This window comes from Lepidochelys olivacea, assembly GCF_965140295.1.
Source record: "Lepidochelys olivacea isolate rLepOli2 genome assembly, chromosome: 11".
NCBI classification, from domain to species: Eukaryota; Metazoa; Chordata; order Testudines; family Cheloniidae; genus Lepidochelys; species Lepidochelys olivacea.
In genome coordinates this window covers 74,948,800-74,969,035 of record NC_140421.1, presented here as the reverse complement: position 1 = coordinate 74,969,035, position 20,236 = coordinate 74,948,800, and the positions used below count along the sequence as shown (strand labels likewise).

The window sequence follows — 20,236 nt, the reverse complement described above, 5'->3', positions numbered from 1 at the left end:
TGCTTATGGAGAGCAGCACATACCAACCTTGAGTCACCTCACCAGCCACGTGCATCTAGGTATAGCTGTTTGGCTCCTTACCCCCTAGAGCCTGGAGAACAGGGTAGCTGCAGTGGACTACTGAAGACAATATCGCTGAGCGTGCAATCCCCCATGTGCTCGATATGCTCCGCCTCCTGCTTCTCTCTCCTGCAGTCCCCCACATACCCCAACCATTCTCCTGGTGGCCCAGGAAGTCTTGTGTCAGGAAAAAGTCTCTCAGGATAGCTTGAGAAAACTGCTCCCAAAGTAGATCCTATTATGTGGTGTTCTAGGTTATTAATTCATGGTGGCTGACTGCACACAATGTGGTTGCAATTAGCTTGATCAAAATCTGGGGTACATGCACCCCTCAAATCTGGGGCAACATGTTAATTCCCTTGGTAGCATCTGGCACTGGCCACTGTCGGCAGACAGGACACTGGGCTGGATGGACGGTTGATCTGACCCAGTATGGCTGTTCTTATGTTCCCTACCTCACAGGAGGTGCTGTACGATAAATACATAAAAGTGTGTTAGGTGCTCAGGCACTACGGTAGCAGAGGCCAGATAAGTGCAGCTGACTGATCAATAGACAGAGATGGGGCGCGTGCAGTTCATTTAGCAGCATGGCGCAGGTACGTGGTGCTCTAAGGACACTAATAAAAGCAATGTCTCGCTAGGTAAGAGGTGCCCAGGCATTATAAACACAAAGCTGGCATCAGTTCCCTCACAGTCACCTTCTCATGCAGTACACACCTGTTACTTTGGAAAAGTGGTCAGTTACACACACAGAATAAACAAAATGTCACACTGGCAGCAGGCCTGGAGTCAGCTACACAGTCGCTGTTCACACCTATATGCTAAGAGCTCCTAGTCAACTCAGACAAGGCCAGCAACCCCCTGACGCTAAGGAACGTATATGGTTGAAGAGAGCTGAACACTCAGGGCTCATTTCAGTCATTTATACCTGTGCGAAGTGGTGCGACTCTGCTATGGTGCCACTTCACATCCACATTGCCCCAATCTAAGGCTGAGATTTGCAAAGCGAGTTAGGAACCCAAGTCCCATGGAAATTTGGTGACAGTTGGGCACCTACCTCCTCTGGACTTCTTTGGAAAACCCACAGGGTGCAAGGCAGTGGGGGAACAGGCCCTCAGTTTCACCAGTGTATCCTGATTTCTCATAAGCACTTGTGAGCTGAAAGGTCTTGTTCAGGGGCATAGACTGAGCCATAGCACCAAACACACAAACACTCTGTGTAAGAGCACACGAGAGGGGAGAACATAGACTGAGCGCCCAACAGATATACTATCAATGGCTACTTCTTAATAAAAAATGGTCATGTGATCTGCCATGAGACTTAATGCAGTTCAGGAGGGTTATCAGGCATTCTTCCTAGGGAAAAGACAGCCTTGGATATTGTCTTGGAGAATAGTATGAGCAACATGGATATATATATATATATGCCAAGGTTTTTTTAAAGAGACTAGTATTTTGGGTATCAATTATCACAGCAGCTCCCAACACGGACGGTGGGTACTCGGCATCTATTAAACTCAGGCCAATTATTTAGGGGATCAAGATATGGATTTGGGTGCCTAACTTTAGGTGCCCATGTTTGAAAATATTGCCTTTAACGGCCTGTGCCTCAGTTACCCCTGTGTAAAATAGAGAGAATACTTCCTCTCTCTCTCACCCTCTATCTTGTACATGTCCACTGCAAGCTACTGAGGACAGGGACGGTCTATTACTCTTCAGATGTACACATATCCCCTACCTGAATGCAACCCTAGATACAAATGCCCCTGAATTTTAAAGCGTTTGAAATCTAGGTCTGCTTCAAAAGTTGGTGGCTAAGGCCCATCTCTGGTTTTGATACCACAACTACTTCTCTGGCAACCAACTCTGATACAGTATTTTCAAGTGGGCACGAGGAGCTGATGAGTTATTGACAAAGTTATCTGGCAAAATTCTGTTCTGTTATGCGAGTGAAAATCAGTAGAGTTACTTTGTAGTTATACCAGCGTAATGGACATAAGAATTTGGTGTAGTGTTGTCAGACCCGTCACTGACTAAAAAGAAAGAGGAAGAGAAATTCACCAAAACATTATATAGCCTGTAAGCAACATTGTTTTGAAACAAAATATTTATTCATAAAGGCACCAGGGCCTTGACAAAGATGATGTAAGAGAAACAAATTCTTGATAGTCTGGGGATTTGAACTTTGCCCTTTGAACCTAAATGCCAGAACATATTTTAATATTCCTGTTACTACTAAAGTTAAAGATGGATTGCTAGTTAGTCTGTATTTCTCAGCTTGTGCTGCCTAACTTATTTGTATTTCGTTTCTGCTAAAGCCTATATTGGGAATCTATGCCCACAAAAATATAGCGATTGGAGACAAAGGTATTCATTTGAAGGGAGATAAATTGCTCTCAAGCTAATCTATTTACACGGCTTGAGAAGGAGCAGCAACAGCTGGTGAGGAGACCTCTGTGGTGGTGTCTGCATGTTATATGTATCATAGCTCTGTTTTTACAACAAGTGCCTGAGGGCAAAGCTAGAAACTTTTCGGAGGAAAATAGCCAGTAGACTCAATGCTACACCAGGGATATATAGATGTATGGAAATATATAGGAACCACCTGTTCAAATGGTGTTAAAGTTGACTAGCCATTGTTTGTATTTTTTCAGCAATCTATTCCATTGGCTGCAACAAAATATATATGGGAAGTGGACTATCAAGTCTAAAGCTATCAAACCGACCTGTAAATGGTATGATCTTGGAAATATTTAACAGCAAGGATGCATTTGGATCCTGGCCAGCGCTGTAGTTCAGTACACAATGGAAGCAGTGTGTATGTAGAGCCCTACTGTACTTAAAAGAATAATAGCTGCTAAAGTATGTTTCCACATTGTGGGGCACCTGGTGTTTGGATCAAGATTGCACAAAAAAGGATCAGGGAATATGGGGAATAGCCATTGCTGAGGGTTCTAACCTGCTGAATGCTTATTGCATGACTGCTGACATCACCTACACAGAGTCTGCCTGTCATCGCCAGAGGGTGCCGCAATGAGCAATGTGGTGAAGGAGTCTAAGAGCATGAGGTGGATCAACACAAAGGGGAGTGGTGGAGGGAGAATAATAGGAAACAAAGTCAGGAAGAGAGGGAATTTCAACACAAAGACAAATGTTTTACTTCCTAAATCACCATGTTCTTCACAGTGCAAATACTTCTCAGAGCTTCTCGCCCCAAAGGCCTGATGCTTTCAGGGAAACCAAGTGCGTCTCAGTTTCAAAGGTAACAAGTCGTAACTCTCACTGTTCCGGTGTAGTAAACATCCAGGTCTCTGAAAGCTATGCTTAAGCTCTTCGATATCTGGATTACCCATTTTCTAGCATGGTTTTGGGCCACCTCAGGAGGTATCGTGCTAACAAGGTTGGATGTCTCCAACCATTGATTCCTCAGGGTAGCCTTTTGGGCCAGATTCTGGTACTCCTACTGGGCAGCATCTCACTCTGCAAGTGCTCCTGATTCCAATGGGGCTAGCAATGGAATAAGGCACTATTCAGCATAAATAAAGGCACCCCTGGGGCAGAGAGTTCACCGAGACTACTCACAGAGTAAGGCACTACTCAACACAAGTAAGGGGGGCAGAGTTGGTCCTTGGGGAGCACTCCTGCCTAGCAGAGCAGTGTGAAATATCTGTACCAAAATCCACCCCCTCCAAAGGCCTGATTCTCCCATTCTTACTTGCACTGAGTTGCAGGTTTTTAGAAGGCAGTGGGACCACTTGCAGAGTAATGTACTTACTCAACAGGAGCAAGGAGGACGGACTCAGACCCTAACTTTGCTGCTTGGAGAAAAATCAAGCATAAATTCCCACCCACCCCCAAATATTTGGATGCCCGCTATCCAGCTTTTGGCATCCTGAAGCATCCTGGCATCTTGAAAACCTCAGTAAAAATGGCCTAAACTCCAGCAAAGGAGCACAAGCCCACGTGCCTTCAGGATCATACAGTCTCCTGATGGAAATAGACAGTTCTGAGTGAACCTGAGTGATCCGATCCACACAATAGCTTAACAGCTAAATACCCTTAAGTACTCCACCATATGACAGCAAATGTCTAGGGCGTTATAGGTCAGCTTCTCAGTGGAGCATTGCTATAGGGTTTCTACTCACCAAGAGGGTGCCTCCTTGCAGCTGCATTGGGGGAATAGCTCCGACCCGTCTGATGCCCCCTTCCATCTGTCCTTTGTGCTACAGCCCCTCTTCAAGTGTTGGTCCTCTGGCCAGGTCACTATAGTTTTCCCCTTCCAAGGTATCAAAGTCTCATTGGAGGATCTGGCTCAGGCAGTATGCCATTTTTCTGTCCAGACTATGCCACTTTCCCGGTGTCTGGCAGGGGAACCCAGGCTCACCTACTACTCCAGGCTCCAGTTCAAGGAACCTCAAATCATCAGCCAAGGTCTGCAATATCCCACCTTGCTGACATTCCCCTGAGCCTTTTCCTACTTCACCTCTATCAGGCTTCTGCGCCTCCACCCTTCCGGGTAAACCCTTCCTTCAGGGCCAGGATCCCAGGGCTTCTGCTCTCCCCTTGGGTCTTCTCCTTTCCCTCTCAGCACTTTGCCATCTAGCCTAACTCTCCTCTCAGGCTTTGCCATCTAGCCTAACTCTCCAATCAGGTGTGGCCCATCAGGTTACTTAACCCCCCCTGGACCACATTAACCCTTTCTGGGCTAGCATGGGGTTGAACACCCCATCACAAGGAGAAATCAGTGATGTGGTGTCTAGGTATATTCTAAGTGTAACTGACTTATTTACACACATATGCAGTCCTGAAACAGAGCTGGTCACAGTGTGTGCAGGTCAATCCCTTCTTTTAGGAATCTCAGCCCGGCACCAAAGTCCGGTTCCCAGGGAAGATCTCTGCCTCAAGAACAGACTCTTGTTAGAGACCAAAGTAGACAGCAGACTCTCCTGTTGATCACATAGCTCAGCCATACAGCTCACAGAATGTCTAATGAGACTGAACATTTGCTCACTCACCAATAAAAAGAACTTGGAGGACTAACTGTAACAGCGCCATGGGGTGACACCTGCCACCGCAGCATTTAACTCCCAGGTTTTGTGTAGGTTGATTCAAAAATGCCTGATTTTCTTATTCGCTAAGGTGAAACCATCAGCAATACCTGTTTCAATGGGTGTTACAGTCAATGCTAAGCTCTCAGGCTTCTGTGCTGTGTGAAGGTTGAGAAGTTGCACAGCTACAGTCTAGGGACCGAATGGCTCGGCAGCAGTTCTGCGGAAAAGGACCTAGGGGTGACAGTGGACGAGAAGCTGGATATGAGTCAGCAGTGTGCCCTTGTTGCCAAGAAGGCCAATGGCATTTTGGGATGTATAAGTAGGGGCATAGCGAGCAGATCGAGGGACGTGATCGTTCCCCTCTATTCGACATTGGTGAGGCCTCATCTGGAGTACTGTGTCCAGTTTTGGGCCCCACACTACAAGAAGGATGTGGATAAATTGGAGAGAGTCCAGCGAAGGGCAACAAAAATGATTAGGGGTCTAGAACACATGACTTATGAGGAGAGGCTGAGGGAGCTGGGATTGTTTAGCCTGCAGAAGAGAAGAATGAGGGGGGATTTGATAGCTGCTTTCAACTACCTGAAAGGGGGTTCCAAAGAGGATGGATCCAGACTGTTCTCAATGGTAGCAGATGACAGAACGAGGAGTAATGGTCTCAAGTTGCAGTGGGGGAGGTTTAGATTGGATATTAGGAAAAACTTTTTCACTAAGAGGGTGGTGAAACACTGGAATGCGTTACCTAGGGAGGTGGTAGAATCTCCTTCCTTAGAGGTTTTTAAGGTCAGGCTTGACAAAGCCCTGGCTGGGATGATTTAACTGGGAATTGGTCCTGCTTCGAGCAGGGGGTTGGACTAGATGACCTTCAGGGGTCCCTTCCAACCCTGAGATTCTATGATTCTATGATTCTAAGTGTTGTATAAACTTACAGATACTGTACAGCATGGCAACAAAACACTGGCAAAAGCAAAAGGAAGATATTAACAACTCTTTAACTTGACATTTACTAATAAGGTAACATTGCTTCGTTTGTTCCAGGAACGGATCCCGACTCATTTTCCCACACTGGTATATACAAAAGTATTTCTTTGTTACAGTTTCAAGCTTTTAGTCAATCTAAGACACTGCCGGATGCTACGCTTAATTAATTGTCCTGTAAATTATACTGGAGACACTGCTTTGGACATGACTCAGCTTCCTTTGAAAGGGAATCCTGTGTCTCTGGGGAATTCATGGAAGTCAGACACCCTGCTGGTAGCTAGTGATTCATGTCTCTGTACTTAGAAAGCTATATCTAGAACATTCCATCATGTCTCCCCCTGCACCATTCACACTGGATATGCACTGCGGCAGAATACCCCATCCAATGAACTGTTCCAAAGCAGGCAAGATTTTTTCCTGATCTAGAGAACTATTCGGGGAAATGGAGGAACTGGCAAAGAGCTCTTCCTTCTGCAATTCACCATCATCAAGTTTATGGCCAAAAGGGATCACCAGGTCATCTAGCCTGACCTCCTGTTTAGCACAACCCACCACCCACTACCTACTACCTGCACACTAAAACCAACAACTAAAATTAGGCCAAAGTGTTGCAACCCTCATGGAGAATGATCTATTATGTGCCACAGGGAGAGAATAGGGGGGGACAAAGGTTCACCAGTGCCCTGAGGCCCCCACAATGGCAGGGAACTGATTAAGAGAGACACACCCAGATGATCTTGGTAAGCGATCCACACCCCACACTGCTGGGGGAGGCAAACCCTCCCCAGGTCACTACTGATCTGACCTGGGAGAATATTCCTTCCTGACATCACATATTGTCACTGCCTCAGCAGTGTGAGGTAGAAATTTGAAATCAGCCCCAGAGACAGACCTCCCCTCGACCTTTCAGTGCTCTGGTTTGTGCCTTGTACCTGGTTTGAGTCATGTATCTGGTTTGTATCTATCAGTGGTCCGGTTTGATTTGGCCAAGATTCATCCTTGAGTAAGGGGTCATCAGGGACCAAATTGGTCCTCTGTGAGACACAATTCAGGCTTCTCTGCCCAGGGTCATCCCAGCTGCAGGCTGCACCTAACTCAGGGCTGCGCCTCCCCCAGTTTGTCACCCCCATAGCACTGGGTGGAGAATGAATTTTTCCTACATTACATCTGCATCCTGTGCCCCTCCTGGTCCCCCACAGCCTCATGTCCTTTCTCTCCCACCTGTAGCACCTCCAGGCTTCCACAGCCCCCACCCCACCCCCAGTGAAGCTGTCATGTGATGGGGTGCAATCCAGACTGGTAAAGAGTTGTGTCACCTTTCACCCTATTACCATTAAATGCCTTTAAAAGCATTGCTACTGTAGCTCTCTACCTGGGATGCTCACAGTCAGCAACAAACATGCTCTCTATGCCTTTGGATTGAGCAGCCCTGGTCCAATGGTCTGGCTCCAGGAGCCTTGCCTGCAATACCAAAGCCTTCCACTTTTCTCCACCAGCCTGGGTTAACTACTGGTAAGGTGACTCCAAACTCTCCACAGCCCCAGATTCCTCCCAAAACACATGTTCTGCAGAGTCAAAATCCAACAGTTTGTTACTTTAACTAGAGTTATCAAACAGTGCAGTTCAAACACAGCACTGGAATGGCTTAGATTCAAAATAAAACAAGTTTCTTTAATTCCGAAGAGATAGGTTTCAAGTGAGTACACATGTAAGAATTAAAGTCAGAAATGGTTACAAGTAAAGATAAAATGCTTTCTAGTGACTAAAAGTTAACAAGCTAGATTTGGTTCATGGTCAAATCCTCACCATGCTTCCAACAAGCTGGCTGACCAAACTCCTGGGTCAGGATCTACCCCACAAAGTCAAAGGGCTGGTGAAAGACAGATAGCTTGGGATCCTGTACCCCTCTCTTTTATAGTCCATTGAATCTCCAGACCAAAGTCTATTTCCAGCTGTGAGGGAAGCAATGTGGAGTCTGTCTTGAAGGAAGTGTTCTGATGCTTCTTCCCCAATCCCTGCCCAGTTTGTCCCTCCCTTCTCCATTCTTCCCTTTTATCTTACCTTCTCCAGAGTCTGTGCTGAAGAGTGGAGCAGGGGATGGGAGAGGGGGCAAAAAGGAATCCTTCCAGCAGCAGGGGATGGGAAAGGGGCGAGAATGGAATCCTCCCTCAGGAATCTCTTACCTTGCCCTACCTGCTGGGACACAAAAGCAGGTCAGGGCTGTGCTTCTGCCACAGTGGCCCTGGCTGTGAATGGCTGAAAATCAGCCTTCTGACTGAGCAGCACTAGCCACACAAGCTTCCTCCCCTTTCTCTGCCACATTTGTGAAAGAACAAAGATAGCATGAATAGCAAGAAAGGGAGGAATTTGTGGGTTTTCCATCTGGAGGCCATAAGGAGGCCATCTGCTTCCTAGTGGGTACAAGGTGAAGGAGGAGAGCTGGAAGCCAGTTCACAGTCTCATCATTTATTAGGATTAAAATTGTGTATTTAGCACGATAAAGCCACACACGCTAGTGTAACCGATGGCATCACTTGCCAGCAAGATGGCTGCTCATTGCGCGAGGCTCAGAAATGGTAATAGTGGTTAAGAACTTCAAAAATAGAGCTTTTTTCAGGCGTTCAGAGCTCCCATTGAGTTGGGAGCACCTCTGAAAATAAGGCCCCGGTGTTTCTATCTCACAGTGTATCCCTGGGTCTTCTCTCTTGGGGGAGCTACTAGACTGTCTGGCTGAGCAAAACAGGTGCAGCTTTCCTTAAAGACCAGGGAATTTTTCAAAGAGGCTGAAGGGCGTTATGTATCCAAATCCCACTGAAATTCAATGGCAGATGAGGCCCATATCCTCAGGCACCTAAATACCTTTGGGGATCTGGACCTGAATGTCTAATTCTTTTGGGTTCCTTTGAAAATCCCAGCCTAATTACAGCCCCCAGCATTTACAAATCACAAGTGAAGTCCACACAAATCATGAGTTGTTTAATAAAATCTCATGATTTTCAAGCCAAACTGATGTGATTTTATTTAAAAAATAATTAAGTTGTCCTTTTTTTAAATTTGCCTTCTGCATTTTAGCCATCAGAGCTCCCATTTAAGCTTTTCTCTGGAAAAGCTAGTACTAGGAATGCACTTTTTAAAAAAAAATGAAAGCTGAGGTTTCCACTTATCATCTTTCTCCATGGAGTAGGGGGATAAAGAAACACACCAAACATTGCCAACATTATGATAAGCTTGTAAGACTTGGCAACACCATAATTATATTTTAGATATTACAGGACTGGCTGACATTCATGATCGTTAAGTATATGGTGCAGCATAATGCATTATATCTGAATGGTCCTAGCAGGTAGGACTCACCGGGAAATCAATGGGAATTGAGTGCACTGAGCACTTTACTGGACATGCCAAGTTCGCCAGAGGATTAATGCATCTGATTTGCATGGGAATACATTGGCAGGATGGACACATCTGTTGCAATGACTTTTCTCCCACGGAAATTGGGCTATGATAAACTCAGTGCAGAATACCAGCAGCTTGGCTAATGACGTTGGAAATTACCAGGTAGCTGTTAAGAAGCTGCTTTGTGCCAATTTCATTAGTACAGAGATTAAGTGCTTCCAGGTGGTGTAATGAGTGTCACTTGTTCATCACCCGTACAGTACCAGGGCATCATGGGGCCAGGCACTCACTCAACAGGATCTGTAAGGAAGAGTAAAAAAAACGAAAGCATCCGTAAATGAGTCATTTGCAGACATTGGTGGCTGGCTGGTGTAGTGGCAGGGGAAGGAAGAGCGGCGAAGAGGTCTCTTTGCATTTGTGAATGCAGAGGAGACTGTTATTGACTTTACATAACACCAGAGGTAGATTTTTTTTTTGGAAACATAGCCTTACATCGGAATGATGTAAACACTACCACATGGTATTTTACTTCGGCTGTTTGGAAATGTGATAGATGAAACATGACAAACATTCCTGCAAGTTTATTTATCCATCTTTTCATTTGTGCCAGTTTTCTATTAGCCAGGCATAGCTCTGGCTACCAGATTGACTCTACGGGTTGGGGGCTGGTGAAAGTGGAGGAGGGGGATGAGAATTGTGGGGCTTCCAAGCCCTATCTAATTTAAAGCATCTTTTACTGAGTGGTGCAGTGAAAAGGATGTGGGTAAAACAAATTTAAAAACCCTGAAAGGGATCAAAGCATGTGTGCAAATTTATTCCTTGTGGTAGGAGCTTTGCTTGTTGCTTTTTCAAAAGATGGGTGATTCTTCTGTGGCTGACACCCTAGCACTCAGCACCTCCTCTGGATTTCATCTTGGTTTCAGCTATGATTGATGGCTGGGATGACACCAGAGACTGTATATTCTGAACGAGATTTAAGGCACTTCCCCTGATTCTGTGGTGTACACATTAAACAGCTGCATGAAATCGTTCTATTTATAAGTGGTTCAAAGACACCACAAATGTTGGTGGATGTTGTTTTGAAGCACCAGGCCCCCAGGAAGTCTATAATGATCTCAAGAACCTGCTGTTACAACCAGAACCGAATGCTTTCTTACCTTGTGTGGATTGGGGGAAGCTTGTCTTATAAAGTTAGACTTAAAGCATCCTCCAGGAATAGCAGCTACAATACAATTAGGGGACAATCTGATTGACCAGGGAGTTATGTTATTAAGAAGCCATGCTCACCAAGTTGCCCAGGTCAGAATGCATTAAAATAATCACATGATCAGAAAAATAATATACTGCAGGTTTCGTCGCAAACACCTCTCTCAATCTGGGGGCATGAGGCTTCAGAATGAGGAATTTGAAAACATTTGTCCTAGAAACCAGACTGACAAAATCAGTACAGCGTGCAGGCCTCTGTATTGTCTAAAATAGATAGGTTGTAGGAGATTGCAAGTACACTGTAAGGTCAGATCCACAGATGATTTATACCAACATAGCTCTATCTGCATCATGTCCCAAATCTGCTTTTGGCTGGAGCCAGGAAATGGAGAGGCAAGGTACTCTGTCTTTACAAAAGGCGTGGTTAAGCTTTGCTTAATACACCTTTTGTCTGTATATAGCATCCTAACTTCACACCCATATATTGCCATATATTACTGTAAGATGGAGCTTCCCCTGCGACCAGTCAAGTGATATTTAGAATTGCCAGGGCTTTGCGGAATACTCCAATCAAGGTTGATTGGAATACTATGGAGGAACGTGTGATCTTAAACTGTGAAAAAACAGAAATGGTGGCTGTATTGAGTCTTTTGCTGTCTGATTGGCAAGCTATGGGATCCCACAGTCCTTACTTCAGAGAAAAGTCCCACTGAAGTTTGGGGAATATAGGTATGGCCCACAGAATGGTGGAACGTTTTCCTTACCTTGAGTCTTATTTAGGAATCCACCACTCTATACATGATGGAATAAATAATAAAAAAATACTTTGTAAGTATTTACAAATAACTAATTACTATTATTATTTTGTTTACAGTAGCACCTAGAGGCCACAACTGAGATCAGAGCCCCAATGTGCTGTACAGACACATTAAAGACAGTCCCTGTCTCAGACAATGAACAGAGATCATCTTCTGAATCATCAACCAGTGCTTTAATCACAAGGCCATCCTATGCTTTTAAAGACGCTAACAATTTGTTGGCAGTAGTATGCCTTTTCTATGCTTTTCTTACGTGCTGTTAGGCTTGCCCACTAGGCAAATATCTGAGGTTTATGGATTTTATGTGCCTTAATAAATCTAACACCAGAAAATAATAATTCTAGAAATTAATAGAATGTCTTTACAAATTCCATGGCATTTATTACGAAAAATAAACATCCATTTGCACCCATTCAAAAAATAAAATAAAGATCCAAACTACAAAGCCTTGTTCTTCAATTCTAGGAATTCTGTCAGTTCAAGATTGTCAAATATTGCATGCCAACACCTGAGAGAATGACAACAGCTTCTTTAAGTGCAATGAATCAAAGCATAAGAGTAAGTTTTTATGGAGCAAATTGCTATTCTTAGAAGTCATCCAGAATAAAAAAATAAACAATTCACCAGGAGAAAAAAGTGTTCAAACTCACAAGGAAGATTAGGTCTCATTTGAATTGAAAAAAAACCTCAAATGCGCTTCATAGTTATTCCCACACAGTTGGATAATTGAAGAGTTGTTCAAGGCCTGAGTCAAGTGGTTAGAATTATGCAGAGCAACTCCCTATATGCAACTTTAAAACTACTCGATTATTTTCATCCCTCCTTGTTCAGGTAATTTTGTTTTGCCCAAGTTCAGTGTTGTACTGTATCAGCTGGACTGTGCAACATCCAATCTAAGACCCCATCCAAAGTCTATTAAAATTGAGGGGAGTCTTTTCATCCATGTCAATGGACGGACTTAGATCAGACCCAGAATGCAAGGTAGCTGATCATCATTCCGTTATAAGGTAAAAGACACTTAAGTTAGTTAGAATTTGTGAGCAGTAACACATTATAAACTATATGGAGACAGAGTGCTGGGTCCGCTCCTCATATCCACAGTTCAAGAAGGATGTTGAAAAAATGGAAAAGGTTTAGAAAAGAGCAACAAAAGCAAATTGAGGTCTGAAAATTCTGCCTTACTGCAAAAGACTTAGGAAGCTCAGTCTATTCAGTTTGTTGCAGAGAGCTAAGAGGTGATTTGATTATGGGGTACCCATGTAGGGAAGACTGTTCTTTAACCTAGCAGACAAAGGCATAATGAGATTGAAAGGCTGGAAGCTGAAAGTTGACAAATTCAGACTGGAAATAAGGTGCAAATTTAACAAGGAGGGTCATTAACACTGGAACAAATTACCAGGAAAGTGGTGGGTTCTTCATGACTTGAGGTCTGAAAATCAAGATTCTGTATGTTGCTAAACTATATGTTTAACTACACTACATGATATGGACTTGATCCAGGAATTACTGGGTGAAAAGCTATGCCCTGTGTTTTACAAAACTAGATAACCAGAATGACTCCTTGTGCCTTAAAAATCTGTGAATGTGAGATGCCCACACACTTGAAATGAACTGTGAAACACAAGGCTGAAGTTTAACAGCTAGATCCTCCATTTGTGGACCCCAGTTATATGCTGCTACAACTCCACTGATTTCATTGTTCATAAGTCTGTATGTTCTAGGAAGTGGTTGTTAAGCTGGGACATGCCTCCCTAGTTGTGAAGCAATTGTCACTGAACAGAAGAAGGTATAGAATTTTTTGTGTTCTTAAGTAACGAAGATTCAGCTATGTATTGCCAAAAGGGAGAGCATGGTTGGAACGTGATCAAAAAGGACCAATAGGCCAATACGGTATGGCTTTGGACATAAGTTAATATTCTGAAACATGTATAGAACATGCCGTGAAATCAGTGAGATTCGATGTGGCTATTGGGTTGCCAGGCATCTGTGTTTTGACTGGAACGCCTCATTGACAAGGGACCCTGGCAGTTCCAGTCGGCACTGCTGACTGGGCTGTTAAAAGTCTGGTTGGCGGTGCAGCGGGGGCCCAGGGAAAAGGCAGGTTCCCTGCCTGCCCTAGCTTCGTATGGCTCCTGGAAGTGGCCGACGGGTCCTTGCGGACCCTAGACACATGGGTGGGGTTCCACATGCTTCCCTGCCCCTAGTGTCGGCTCTGTAGCTCCCATTGGCCGGGAACCGCGACCAATGGGAGCTGTGGAGGCGGCACCTGTGGGTGCGAGGGCAGTGTGTGGAGCCTCCCTGGCTGCCCATGCACCTAGGGGCTGCAGGGATCTGGCGGCTGCTTCCTGGGAGCCGCAGTAAGTGCCTCCAGGACCCCTCACCCCCTCCCACACCCCACATTACCCCCTCCCACAACTCCCTCCTGGAGTCTGCACCTTCCCTAACCCCCTTCCCCAGCCCTGAGCCTGCTCCTGCACCCCAAACCCCTCATCCCTGGCTTCACCCCAGAGTCTACCCCCACAGCCAGAGCCTGCACCCCCTCCCATATTCTGAACACCTTGGCCCCAGCCTGGAGCCCTCTCCCACACCCCAAACCCCTCATCCCTGGCCCCACCCCATAGCCTGAACCCCCAGCAGGAGTCCTCACCCCCGCCAGCACCCCTACCCCCAGCCTGGAGCCCTCTCTCACACCCCAAACCCCTCATCCCTGGCCCCACCGCAGAGCCCTCACCCCCTCCTGCACCCCAACCTCCTGCCCCAGCCCGGTGAAAATGAGTGAGGGTAGGGGAGAGTGAGCAATGGAGGGAGGGGGGAGGGAGCAAGTGGGGAGGGGCCTTGGAGAAGGGGTGTTTGGTTTTTGCCATTGGAAAGTTGGCAACCTTATCTGGATAAGGAGAGGGAGAGTTTATGAGAGAGGGATGACACTAAGCTGCGGGGAGAGGTAGATATGCTGGAGGGTAGGGATAGGGTCCAGAGTGACCTAGACAAATTGGAGGATTGGGCCAAAAGAAATCTGATGAGGTTCAACAAAGACAAGTGAAGAGTCCTGCACTTAGGACGGAAGAATCCCATGCACCGCTACAGGCTGCGGACCGACTGGCTAAGCAGGTGTTCTGCAGAAAAGGACCTGGGGATTCCAGTGGATGAGAATCCTTCCGAATATGAACAGATGTAACTGATGCAGTGCTGTTTGCTGAGTCTGCGGAGACCTGAAAAAATGGCTCTGAAAAGTGTGAACCCCCAACCAACATTAATCGTGGATGGGTGATGGCTCTAGAGTCACTTGAAACGCTGGCATTAGCTATTTAATTACCGATCACTGAAATGACCAGGGGAGAGCTAGAGAACCCCTCAGGATGAAAGGCTGGGAATTGGGAGCTGGTGCAGGAAAGGAAAGGAAAGAGAGGCACAAAGATGGAGAGAATGGGGAACAGGCAAGGAGGAGAAGCAAAGGGCCGAAGTAGCATTCGTCCTAAAAAAGAACAGATTTTCCCACTGACCAGTGCTGGATATATGACCATAAAGTATTGAACGAACAGTAATTAATGATCATAACTGAAAGTGTAGCTGCTGCAGAAAAAACTGTATTTTACAGTTGGTCTCCATGCAAACCTCCCCTTGACACTCATAGGTGTTCTGCTGTGGACTGAGGGGGAATATGCAGCCCTAAATTTATATGGACCACAATTAAACACAGGAGTCCTGAATTCCAGTTTACACTGGGGTCCACTTTCCATCTTCCCAGCAACCCTTAGAGGGATGTAATGTAAGAGATGTCTGCTTTAAGAACCCTTTCCACTGCTAAAGTGGTGTAAAGGGCCTTAGCATAAATAAGAATCAAACCCAGAATTTTGTTCTTTCCACTTGATGACAGTGATACTCCTGCTATAGAAAGTAAGGGCCACAGAATAGGGATAGTAATTACACTGCTTGAGCTTTGAATCTGTTATTCTCAGCAATCTTCTCTCTCCTCTGACTCTGTCTCACTTTCTCCCTTAGGAGAGATTCGAAAGAGCTCCTGGTGATGGAGTGGAATCTACTCGTAAGAATATTGCAAAGACAGTAAGAGCGGATGTGATTTTTTTTCCACCTTGCCCAGTCAACAACTATTACTAATGGTCTTTTCTGTCCAAGAAATCACCATAGTTGGGAGTATAAAACTATGCATTCTTGCAATGATTTGTAGCTCTGCATCCATACGTTTAATTTCACCTTTCAGTAGAGAAAGGCCCATATAAATTATGATTGGCCATTCATTGAGACAGCAATTTCCCACTTCTAGATTTTCTTGCTGTAAATGCGTGAGCATGCCAGACAGAGCGACCACAACAGTTTCCAACGTATAAGGTCAATCTGAGTTTACGCATAAACTTGGCATGGATCCATATATATTTCTGGCTTTTCTGTGTCATGATCCACACCTATATCATCTTACTAGTCTACAGCCAACACTGAGACTCTAACCTTGCATTTTGACTCAGTGAATTAATCAGACTGTGCATATAATTATTTTGAAATCAATTTATTGTACCCTAATTAAAATGAAAATACACTCAGGGCAGCTAAGGGTGAAGGAGAGAGCCAAGGGCAGCCCTTTGATTTTTAAATCTGTGTGTTCCCGTGCATTTAGGTGGGGAGATAGGAGGAAGAGAAGATTTAAATAAATTATAGATCTGGTGAGGAAATTATTTCCCATAAACAAAATTACTTTTGTTGCAATTTTTATTTGAAATTTCTTGGGATTTTCGTCAAAAAAAGACCATTCACAAAGGCAACTAAACCCCCAAAATGTGTCAGTTTAAAACTGAAAAATGGCAGTTTTTCGTTGTTGAGAATCAAAAGAAAGTTTGCTTTTTGGATGAAAATCTGGGCATTTTTGATGAAATTTACTCTTTTCTTTTTGGAGAAAATTCCCATTTCATTGAAAAAACATTATTCGTTGGTGTCATGGGGTAAGTACATCCCATTCGCCTTTGAGGTAGGGTGAGAGCACGATAGTCCTGCAGCTAAGACTGCCTGATTACCCTTCACCTCAGGGCAGTAGGACCCAGTGACCCAACTCAACGTGGCCGCCCTTGCCTTCTGGGCAGTGTGGCCTAGTGGCCAGAGTCCATATGGCTGCCCTCCATCTCAGGGCGGTGTGGCCTGGTGGCCAGTTGAGGGTGCCCTTGGGGTGGGTGGTGGCGGGGATAGGGGTACCTGGACCTTCCCTGCTCCACCGGGTCCCAGCCCAGGACCCTCTCAGTAGCGAGTGTGAGCCCACTGAGTCAGCATGGATCCAACCGAAACACGCTGACAACAACTGGGACAATAGCTAGCCCTGCCCCCCCGGGCTGCTTCCTATTGTGTATGCTGTGGCCGTCATCTGGGCATCTCCAGGTCTCCAGATCCATCAGCCTGTGCTGCTCCTGGTGTCCCCAACCTCCCTTGGGCATCTGCAGGTATGTGGGCATCTGCCTGGGTCTCGGCGCCTCTGGCTCCCGTGATCTGGGACTTTGACTGCTCCTGGGTTGGAGCCTGCAGCATGCGTCCTTCCTTTCCAGCAGTCAGCCCAGACTGAGCTGATCTGCTCCCTTTTATACTACTGCTTCAGCTGGAGCATGCCCAGCAGGGGTGAGGAGGAGTGGCTTCCGCTGCCAAGAGTGCTGGCTTAACCCCTTCATCTCCAGTGCAGGGCAAGTACACCCCATCTCAGCTGGACAAAAAGTTTGGACAAACATTTTTTTGACCAGCTCAAGAAAATGAGTTTGTTCATCAGAGACTAAGATAGGATTTTTCTGCAGAATGTGAGGAAGATGGGGGGAGCTACAGCTCATCTCACTTCTCTAAGCAAGACTAACTCCAATAGCTTTTCCAACGGAGAAGCCTCCATTTTTGGAAGAGATAATGCCATTCAGGGTATGTCCACACAGCACCTGGGAGGTGTAATTCCCAGTGTGGTGGACAGCTCTGCTCAAGCCAGCCCAGGGTGGGTGTGGTTGGCAGAGGCTCAGGGAGTCGGGTGGGCTTGTACTTGGGACTGTACACTACTTCCTCCCTGCCCTTGGGCCAGTCATGTCCTCCAAGACTGCATGACCCTATGGTATGATGCTTACAGGGAGCTGCATCTGCCATCTTGGCGTTACAATATCTGCCTAGGCTCCTCTCTCATAACTTACCAGTCAAACTGATGTCACCTTCGTTCCCTTTATGCCTCACAGTGGAGGGGATGAGATAACCATATATGACCAAGAGCCAACAACTTATTTCAAACGTGAATAAAATCTGACCATATTCTGTGCTTTCATTTTAAATGCATGTGAATCTAAACAACAACTCACTTCTGGCATCATTGATTAAACCTTCCTGCTACACCGTCATCGGAGTGCATATATACACCAGTAAAGCCATAGTTGTCCAAATAGAAGTCAGTTCTATGTAGCATAACGTCAATGATGATCTTTAATAGTATTATTATTTAATGTTTGTCTTACAGTAACACCCAGAGGCCTCAAGCAGGTCAGGCCGAGAGTTGGTTGGAAATTTTTTGATGCCGTGGTTTTTCATTGAAAAATGCTGGTTTGTTAGAACCAAAACTTTGTGGCCATGTATCCATTTCAATGGAACGTGAACTGAAAGAGGTGTCTTGGGACAAAGTTCCTGGCGGAGAGACACAACACCAGACAGCCAGGTGGTTCAGGCACTAGTTTGAGACACCGGAACCCCACGTTCAGCTCTCTGCTTTACTTGCCTCAGACCAAGGGCTTGAACCAGCCTCTCCCACATACTAGGGCAATGCCCTAACCCCCAGGGGGAGTTTTCTCACTGGTTTTTCATGAAGAATTTTGAAAGGCCTCAACTTTGACCCAGATGCAGAATGAGAATTTTTATTTTTTTAATCTTGAAAATTTGTAGGGGGACGGGAAAATTGTTCCTGCCCAGCTGTAGTCAGGACCCCATTGTGCTCAGTACTGTACAAACACCTAGTACCTGAAAGTCCAGCTCCCAAAGAATGTGCAGGCTAAATATATGCAAGATTAATCAAAGAAGGGTTCCTACCACTATTGTATTGTAGGAAAATGAAACACCGAACGATTAAGTCATTTGCCCAAGGTCAGAGAAGGAGTCTGTGGGAGAGTTGGAAGCAAACTCTGATCTGCTGAGGCCTAGTCCAGTGTGACAGATTTATGTTACCAATCTGCCTGGGGCTTCAGGTGATCAGGCTGAGGCCACAGGTTCTTTAGGGGAGGAGATGAAGGAGCACACCAAGTGACTAAGTTTAAAGCTTTATTAACCAAATAACAGCGGTGAGTCCTGGGTGTGCCCCATGTCACTCAGAGGGAAGAAGAAAGCATTAGTGCCCAAGCCCTAACCCACTTTCATGCTTACACACAAACAACCCAAGGCTGTCCAAGCCTGGGTGTAACGTAAGAAGAAGAGGGAGAAGGGTAGATGAGAGTTCTGCCTTGAGCACAAATCGTCTAAGTCCATTGTAAATCTCCGACTTGCTTCAGCTCTCGGGAGGGTTTTAAGCCTGGGTCCTTCCGGGGGCATTTTCATCCAAGGACCTTTGTCCCTTGTGCTCTCAGTACCAGTCCAAACCAACCTTCCGTGGCTCCCTTAGTTGCCCCAAAACACACCGGTTTCAGGGTTGCAAGACTGTTGTTTTTCAACTCACTGACCTTCGTAATCTCACTAGTTTTGAAACCCCTTCAGTTCTGTCTGGCTCAGTTCTCCTTTCTCACAGCTGGAGAGGGTTGAGATACAGGCTTCTGGCTGTTTGGCAGCAGAGAGCTCGTTTGTGTGCGCTGGCCTTGGGCTGCAGTTTCATTCCTTATCTTCAAGCCTAGCTGGATCATTGAGTTAACCCATTCCTTTCTCCCTTCCTCCCCCTTCGGCCTCTTGTAACCTGCAAAGGAATCTTCCACTCCACTCTCACACCTTCAACCCTTCCCAAGATACTTTCCAATGCATATAAAGGCATCAGCAATATACAATGCTGGTGCTGACCCAGGGGACCACATGGGGGGGACATTTTACTGCGACACCAGTGCCTGAACTGGAAAAAACCATCCTTCCCCTCTAAACTGGATTTGAACCTCCCTGCCCCCCAAATAAAAACAATGGGTGCAAAATTCAGTGTGACCCCTAAGAAATAAGAGTGCCATTTTGTGATGCCTATTCAGCAGCTCCCACTCAGTATGGTGAACATCAAACCTTCAGAGCACAGGTTGGGCTCAGATAAGCACCCAAAATTCAGACACATCTTGAGTAAAGTTGGTTTGGAAATATTGTTTTTCCCCCTGACAATTTTTTTTCATTGGGAAAAACGATCCATTTTTGTTTTAAAAAAAGGATACAATTTTTTTTATTTTTGTTGAAATATTTCATTGAAATTTATTATCTCAACAAGTTTTTGATGAAAATGGATTTTGGGGGAGAGGGGAGTGAGTGTGAAAATTTCCACTTGGTCAGAAATGCCACTTTCCCCTGAAAAAACTTATCAACAGAAGATTTTCTACCACCTCTAATCTTGAGTGTGCAACACTGATTGGGAACCTTGCAGGAACAAACTTTCTTATGAGATTTCCAGCACTGGCATGACCCTTGAAGTGCAGAGACGTACGAAAAGGAGAAACATCAGCCTTTTCCCGTAGGCTGGAAGGTTTTTGATCCAGGTTCCATTTGAGCTGCAGATGGCGGTTCAGAGGGGTTTCTTATTTCATTTGAACTAGTTGCCCATTC

General features: G+C 45.5%; 1 protein-coding gene across 1 annotated transcript in view; it reads left to right on the top strand.

The window, feature by feature from the left end:
* The window catches only part of ASB1 (ankyrin repeat and SOCS box containing 1), a 64,015-nt gene extending 52,256 nt beyond the window's left edge, over positions 1 to 11,759 (top strand). The window contains exon 6 of the mRNA XM_084643196.1: positions 11,569 to 11,759. The gene's annotated coding sequence lies outside the window, so the exon portion shown is untranslated. The remainder of the gene's footprint in view (positions 1 to 11,568) is intronic.
* The last annotated feature ends 8,477 nt before the right edge of the window (positions 11,760 to 20,236 follow it).